Source organism: Aedes albopictus, chromosome 1 (assembly GCF_035046485.1).
Source record: "Aedes albopictus strain Foshan chromosome 1, AalbF5, whole genome shotgun sequence".
Taxonomy (NCBI): Eukaryota; Metazoa; Arthropoda; class Insecta; order Diptera; family Culicidae; genus Aedes; species Aedes albopictus.
The window spans coordinates 6,947,118-6,955,700 of record NC_085136.1 but is presented as its reverse complement, the minus strand read 5'-3'; the positions used below and the strand labels follow the sequence as shown (position 1 = coordinate 6,955,700).

Genomic DNA, 8,583 nt, shown 5'->3' with positions numbered 1-8,583 from the left:
TAAAATTAGGGTTGTCATTGATTATAGGAAAATCAATGAGAAAACTATAGACGATAAATTTCCGATACCTCAAATAGAAGAAATTTTGGATAATCTGGGAAAATCCGTTTATTTTACTACCCTTGATCTTAAATCTGGATTCCACCAGATTGAAATGGATCCGGATCACCAGGCCAAAACAGCGTTTTCAACCGCTTTAGGTCATTTTCAATTTACCAGGATGCCATTCGGGCTAAAGAATGCGCCCGCTACCTTCCAGCGCGCGATGAACAACATTCTTGGCGGGTATATTGGAACTATCTGCTTTGTATATCTTGACGATATTATCATTATCGGCAAGGATTTAAAAACGCATATTGAAAATTTAAATAAAGTCCTCAAGAGACTTGCAGATTTCAATTTAAAGATACAGTTAGATAAATGTGAATTCATGCGCCGAGAGACGGAATTTTTAGGTCATGTAATTACACAAGAAGGCATTAAGCCTAATCCCGAAAAGGTACAGAAAATTCTCGACTGGCCATTGCCTGAAAATCAAAACAAATCAAGCAATTCCTTGGGCTTTCTGGATATTACAGAAGGTTTATAAAGGACTACTCCAAAATTGTAAAACCATTGACACAGTACCTCAAAAAAGATGAAACAGTAAATTTAAAGGACGAAAACTATAAAGCCGCGTTCTCTAAATTGAAGGAAATTTTGGCATCAGATCAAGTCCTCACTTATCCGGATTTTGATCTACCGTTCATATTGACTACAGACGCCAGCAATTATGCGATCGGTGCCGTACTTTCTCAAATTCAAGACAAGGTCGAAAGACCCATTGCCTTCGCCAGTCGGACACTAACCAAATGTGAAACCAACTACAGTACAATTGAAAAAGAAGCATTAGCAATCATGTGGGGAGTTAACAAATTTAAACCATACCTTTACGGTAATACATTCACGTTATTCACCGACCATAAACCTCTCCAGTACATCAAAAATTGTAATAAAAATCATAAGCTTCTAAACTGGCGTACTGAACTTGAGAATTACGATTACACAATTATATACAAGGAAGGTAAAACTAACGGTGTCGCAGACGCGTTAAGTAGGAAAACCGAAAACAATTGTGAGATCAATATGAATAACACTAATTCTCCCGTTTTAGATAGCGATTCAGAAGCACCAGATTCCGATTCACCAAGCATAGCAGCTGAACCACCAACCGAAGGAAACCAATCAGATAATGACGAACCCACCCACGATGATATCCCGATCGAGGAAAACGATCCAGGAAACGAGTCAGATGGTGACACGATCCATTCAGCGGACTCTTCAGACGATTTCTATATACATTTCGTGGAAAGGCCGATAAACTATTATAGAAATCAGATAATTTTTCGTTTTTCCAGCAGCCTACACAGCGATATGACTGAGCAACCGTTTCCAAATTTTCGACGGACAATAATTTGCCGAAACAACTACGACGAAAATGACATTAAAGACCTTTTGCTAAAATACCATGATGATCGACAAACGGCTATAATGGCGCCAGAACAAATAATTCAAATTATACAAGAGGTTTACAGAAAACATTTCAATCAAAAAGGTCATTTTGTTCTGACGCAATTGTTTGTAGAAGACGTGGCAAATGAACAACGACAAGACATAATAATAAATAAAGAACATAACAGAGCCCATCGCGGAGTAACCGAGGTGGAAAATCAGTTAAAACGATGTTATTTCTTTCCAAAAATGGTATCCCAGATTAAAATGGTGACACAGACATGCAAAATGTGCAATAAGCACAAGTACGAACGAAAACCATACAATATTAAACTGTCGCCAAGACCTACCACTGACAAACCATTCGACAGAGTTCATATGGACATCTTCCAAATTAATAGACATAATTTCCTATCCCTGGTAGACTCTTTTTCGAAGCATGCACAAATGATTTTCATGGAAACTAAAAATTTAACAGACGTGAAAAGCGCACTGGCAAGTTATTTTGGCACTTACGGTACACCCAGAAAAATCGTCACAGATCACGAAACCACTTTCATGTCTTTGCAACTAAAATCTTTTTTAGATGCTTTAAATGTCGAGATTGAATACGCTTCGTGTTCTGAATCAAATGGTCAAGTTGAAAAAACGCATTCAACGATCATAGAAATAATCAACACAAACAAGTACAAATTCCCAAATATCGACACTAAAGCTCTAGTTAGTTTGTCAATATCACTTTATAACGATAGTATCCATTCTGCAACAAAATTTTCACCCAAAGAAATCATTTTTAATAATAATAATTTGATGGACCCAAACCATATTGAAGAAAATGCTCAATTGTTATATAAAAAAGTTAAAATGAACATAGAAAAAGCTAGGACCAGTCAGGAAAAACGAAACAAGAACAAGGAAGATCCACCCCATCTAGACCCCAATCAAGAAGTATTTCTTATACCGAATATTAGGAAAAAACTTGACCCGAGGGCAAAACCAACCAATGCGAACGAAATAACTGACAAGACGTTTAGAAACAACAAACGAATCAAACGACACAAGAATAAAATTAAGCGATTAAGAAAACACTAACGTTTTTTTCTCTTCTATTTTTCTTATATTTTCAGATGCACTCACTAATTTTGATTTCATTATTTTTAATATTTCCATTTACAAAGTTACAATTCTTAGAAATTAAAAATTTATCAAACGATCCAGTTCTATTACTAAAGCTTAATGACTGCAAGTTACAAACAGGAGTAATTAAAATTGTTCATCCAATCAATTTAACCAACTTGGAAAATAATGTTTACCTTTTTACAAAGCTAGCTAGGCAGATAGACAGGGACATCCCTATTTCATCTCTTATTTTACAGAAGAGTAGGGAACTTGTCAATAACCTGCACCAACTTAAGCCGACGAAACCCAGAAGGACCAAACGGTGGGATCAACTGGGAACTGCTTGGAAATGGATGGCCGGGTCCCCCGACGCGGAAGATTTGAGAATTATCAACTCTACGATGGACGAACTGATATCTCAAAATAATCAACAAATCAAGATAAACAACTTCATAAATAACAGGATTGACGGAATTATGGCAACAGTTAATGAACTCATCGAACAACAATCAACGGAAAACAAGATCTTGCTAGAGGAGATGGACGCAATTACCCTGCTGCTCTACATGGACACGACGAACAGCATCTTGGAGCAATTGGAAGACACCATTCTGAGGACTAAAATCGATCTGCCAAACAGTAAGTTACTATCGCTTAAAGAAATTCTTACCATGGAATCATTACTCAACGAACAAGGCATAAAAACAGAATTTCCTGAGGAAGCCTTGAATTACGCTAAACCAAAGATAGCGGCCAGAGGTGACCTATTATTATATATCTTGCAAATTCCAAAAGTCAACGGAAATTGTGAGACTATACAAATCGTACCCTTAATAGTTCAAGCATCCATAATAACGGATCTACCCTCTTTCGTCGTTAAGAGTGGAAACGATCTGTATAGAACTATGAAACCAGATAGCATAATTCAACACGAAGCCTTTCTCGAACCATTGAGACATAACTGTTCCCTTCACGTTATACTGGGAAAAAGAGAGTCAGTGCAACGCAACCTTCGACGACAGCACAAGAATTGTGTTAATATCTAACAACAAGATTTTGATCAATAATGCTAAAGAATCTCAAATGAGTTCCAACTGTGGACCTCACAATCGCACACTTAATGGAAATTTCATTATAACCTTCTTCAACTGTAGTGTCCAAATAGACGAGAAAATCTTCACATCAGAAGAAGTAGAAAGCAACATTACAGAAATCCAAGGAGCGTTCCCGAACCTAGCGATAAAGTGGAATATCGCGCAACATCACGACATTCCCCACATCCATGACCAGACCATTCTAAACAGGAAACAACTAGAGGACATCAAGCTGAGGCAGTTCGAACACAAAACTCTGCTGATAGCGACATTCGGAGGATTATCGACAGCCATGGTAATCATAATTTTCTTAACAGCAACGTGTCTTTTCAGAAAGCGAGTGGTTATCAGGATTAGAGAATAAGATAATACATCATCCCAGAGGAACTAGACAAAAGAAGTCCGAGGACGGCCTTCATACTACCCCCGGAGGAGTTATGCAACGGATCGCCACATTTATGCTGAGTACAAGGGTCCAAAGTACGAACAGCGACCACGCCACCATCAACGTCATCGATCACGCTACCGCGGTGCACCGTTGTCGCCAAGCCACCGTCAGCATTTCCGGAGGAGCCCGACTACGCCGGCCGAATAATGCAGAGTGGACAAGTTTAGGTATTAAATAGGGTTCGATCTTCAATCGAACGAGTTAGTCTTTGCTTGCAGTACTTCGAGTTAAGTTTTATTTTAATCAATTAGTGTCAGTGTAGTGAGTGCATGTAATTAAGTTAGGATTTGTGAATAAAGTTATTTTTTTTATAAAAACCCGGTCTTCTGACCTAGAATTATATATATAGATAGAAGATGTAGTCTAGAACGTTTTTTTGAGTTTATTTGTTTTATATTGTTTCACAATAAAAGACAGGTAAACATAAAAAATATTGAATTTAAAAAAAATACGTAAAAAAATAACTGTATGCATTTTATTGGTGTGCTAGATTATGAAAACTTTGTGTAAAAAAAAAGAAGCTTCTTGTAGTTAGAAAATTAATTGGCTTCTCTAGCGATGTTGAGATAATCCCTTATTCTGAAACTGGCCCGAAGTCCAAATTTAAGCGATTTGATGAATCACCCCTAGGGGGATTTTGTGGGCGTAGCTGTCAAGCAGTTGCCCAGCTGTCAAAATATGAATTGTTTTAACTTTAAACGGACAATTGGCAATGGTATTTTCTTTTCAAAATTCAAAAATCCAATTGGGATGTCAGCAAGTTACAAGTTCTGGGCTGTTTTCTTTCCTTTGCGTTCGAAGGAAATGCCATCTCGTTGCAACATCTTAAAATTCCAACTGTATTGCGGAGATTCCACCTGTTTAGACTACCGCGCAAAAAATAGTTGCGTGGATTTTTCTTGCGTGGGGCCACAGATATAAAAGCAGACCGGGTCCTGGCAAATATTTAACACTGTGTAGTTGAGCCAACAGTAGGCGATAGTTTTGCATTGTAAACAAACATTAATAATGTACCTACGCTGAAAATAAGCCTAATTAATTTTTGCGCCGGAATCTATAAATCTCCGCAACGGGCAATAACCAATGATTACAACATGGTAATTGCCTCATGGCAAAGAAAAAAAGTGCATAGCGCATCCGGATGACCGTACCTTTGTAATTGTCTCTCAGCGACAAAGTAAAGTCCACAGCGCGTCCGGAAGGCTGCACCATTGTAATTGTCTCTTGGCGACAATTAAAAAAAATAGTCCACAGCGCGTCCGGATGACCGCACCATTATATTTGTCTCATTGCGACAAAAAAAAATGTCCACAGCGCGTCCGAATGACCGCACCTTAGTAAATGTCTCTTGATTACAATATAAGAAGTATCCTTGGACACTGTATTCGAAGATCGATTCGACATCCTTTTTCAAAGGTCTTTTTCTACGAATCTCGTCAAATTGAGTCTCCTTGCTGTCATTTTTACGCAAACAACCCGTTTTTTTATGCAACCTTCTGCTGTCATCGGTGAAAAATGAAAGAGAGCGAAGATGAAATGTGAGTGAGGCAGCAAAAACACGTGCCACTCTGTTATTTTTGACACATTCACACAATCGAAGGTGTGAAGGCAAATAACGGACGATTTTCGAACGTTCGAACGTTCCGAACCGTCGTGTTTGATTAGGGAATACCCGCACAATAACAAAAAAAATGTCCACAGCGCATCCGGATGACCGCAACCCAGTGCTTGTCACTAATTCTGTATAATAACGGAAGCAAAAAAAAGGGTTTATAGCGCGTCGCTATTTCGTGTCAGTAATTCTATGTGCTTTAACGTTAACGGATAAACTTAGAGCAACCGTTATATTTGGATATTTGAGCAACCCGCGCAGCGCTACCATTTTGACTTAACCACCCTTTTCTATACCGGTAGAAATCAAATTAGTCGCCCAGTTTTGTATCTGGAAGGCTGGAACATTCCCACAGCATTATTAGCATCGCAACTGTTACGCTGTTATATTTGGTCACCCATCCATAGCGCTACTACTTTGCTAGTACATCTAGCAGCGACTGGAAAAGTTTGCTGTAACGATAAAGGGCTGCCAAACGAGGTATAGACAGGGGACAAATTTGGCCTTTTTCTATTCTTGTCACGGATAAAAAAAAAACTATTCTGATGTATTGAGGTACAGCCCAGATTCGCTGGTTGGGTCACGACTGCACTTCGATTAACACCGTTTAAGATGCTCTAAGCAAGCATTTGTATAAGCCGTAGAACCAAAACAAACCACGTAGATAGGCAGATAACTGACAACACCAACACTAACGACAATGACACCCAATAGGAAATTTCAACCCACAGAACTTGCACACAACATTTTGACAGATTTCTGACTAGAATAAAATTGACGGTTTAAAATGAGAATAGCTTAGTGGCAAAAAGAGTAGTGACCCGCCATACAAAACTTCCTAGTTTTTCGTGATAAAAACAAATAGAAATTGATGAAGTTCGTCCATAATCTGACTGCATTCAATGTGCATTCCATACCACCAGACGAAGAACGATTTTCCTGTAAGTTTTGTGGTCGCCTTTATAGTTTTCCCTGTCTATTTTTAATATGTACAATGTCCAATTTCAAATAGAACCCTTGAAAAAGATGGCATAAACCATCGAAACGTCGGGCATAGTTTTGATTACACACCGAAGACTGCAAGGCAGAAAGAAACCTCCAAGTTAATTGCACCTGGCGGAGATTGACAAAGTCTTGCATCCCGCACGTTTGACACTTTCATAAAACCTCCGCATATCATTCAGATCCATGCTAGAACAAGTTGCACAAATAGTAAGCCGTAATATCAGCTTGTAATTTCAGACATGCATTTCTTGTTGCATGAATTTAATATCTTACGTTGTTGTAATGATTAGTTGTTCTGTAGCATTTAGTTTATTTTTTCTGGCAATTTTGTTATCAACCATGCGTTTCCATGTTCGATGCCTATGTTACCCACGTTATATGTTTTTGACGCCACATCCATATTTGAAAAAAAACGTTTTAGGTACCCTTAAATTAAGACTGTTAATCATTCTAAAGGTAAACTATTTGTACAATGACATTTATTTATTTGCCGTCTTTAGTTAGAAAAACTACACAGACCGATACTTAATCCTATTTTTAAACTCTATTCTACTAATATTAAAATCAAATTTGTCATAAACAGCATTAAATAATTCACAAGACCTGTCCAGAGGGTTATTACGTCCATAATCAGTTCTATGTCCGGGAATCCATAAAAGGCTAGCAACGCGGAGTTGTCGGTTGGGTGCACGAAAACTGATTCTTTGGAGCAAGCAGCTACAATCGATGCGGTTGGTCAGCATGTCAAAAATAAACATTGTTGCGTAAAAACCGGCGGCAGCTAGGTCCAAATTCGATGAATTTATTCAATTGTTGAAGTAAATTATAAAATTCCTACAATAGGCAATTTTTACTAATGACAAATATAAATTTAGACGCAAAAAACTTACTTTTAGTGATCTAGCTGCAATCTACTTTCAAACAATTATGCTCCGTCTCGATTGATCTGGGAACCCCTGGATCTATATTGGCATTGGAGTATTTCTATGTATGCTAATTATGGTCTTTCTCATTAACTGTATTCTTACCTCGGATTTGGCTAATGCTGCTTTGCATCCGAGGCTTGTTAGGGTATCAAGCTACCTTCTGCTCCTGTGCACCTAGTAGTTTAGTAATGATTTCAATTTTGTGACTAGATTATGTTCGCCAGATCTCATTCGAACTCACCTTATTTTTCTATGCGCTAAAGTACAAATTGGAGTTATTTGAATTCACTGGTAATCATACGACTAAGGGCAATTCAATTTGGGTTAATTCACTTTCTTAGGGCTAGATGGTATAGTGTTAGGTACTAGTTAATAGTTAGCAGTTTGTTTTAGCAGCTTAATTCGCTAAGGAAGTCTTCAATTTCTGCAACTCATCATTTCGTCAGTGTTGATATTTACTTTCGGCTCGTTTCTTTAATCCCCCTGCTGGGGCCGGGTGTGGCACACACTGGTGTATGCCTAAGTGGGGGCACCGATGTATTGCATCTCGATGAGGCGCAGGTAACAAACATTCTCCACAGGAAAGTTTGTCGTTCCGTTAGAGTCTGCAGTCCAATTAGAGCGCACCTGTGTTCATACGGTGGTAGGTTTCGGGCATCAATCCAGGGCAGTCGGCGTAATGCAAATCGGACGAACCGTTTGAAGTTGTAAAATCTTATTTTCTTATTCACATAAGTAATTCCTACTAAGATGTGACAGGGTAACGAATCGCTACACACTTGCCTAACGTGAACTGACCGACATTTCTTTACGAGTTTGCGGTGGGGTAAATGTCAAACAACATCGTTGTCTGTCGATATCCACAATAAAGGTTCTCCTTTATTCCGT

General features: G+C 38.4%; 1 long non-coding RNA gene across 1 annotated transcript; it reads right to left on the bottom strand.

Annotated features, from left to right (window-relative positions):
* Positions 1–7,533: 7,533 nt before the first annotated feature.
* Positions 7,534–8,258, bottom strand: LOC134289834 (uncharacterized). The gene is made up of 3 exons (XR_009998701.1): positions 7,937–8,258; positions 7,798–7,869; positions 7,534–7,731 (listed from the first exon to the last, which is right to left on the bottom strand). It is a non-coding gene; the product is annotated as an uncharacterized LOC134289834 (long non-coding RNA).
* Between the last annotated feature and the right edge of the window lie 325 nt (positions 8,259–8,583).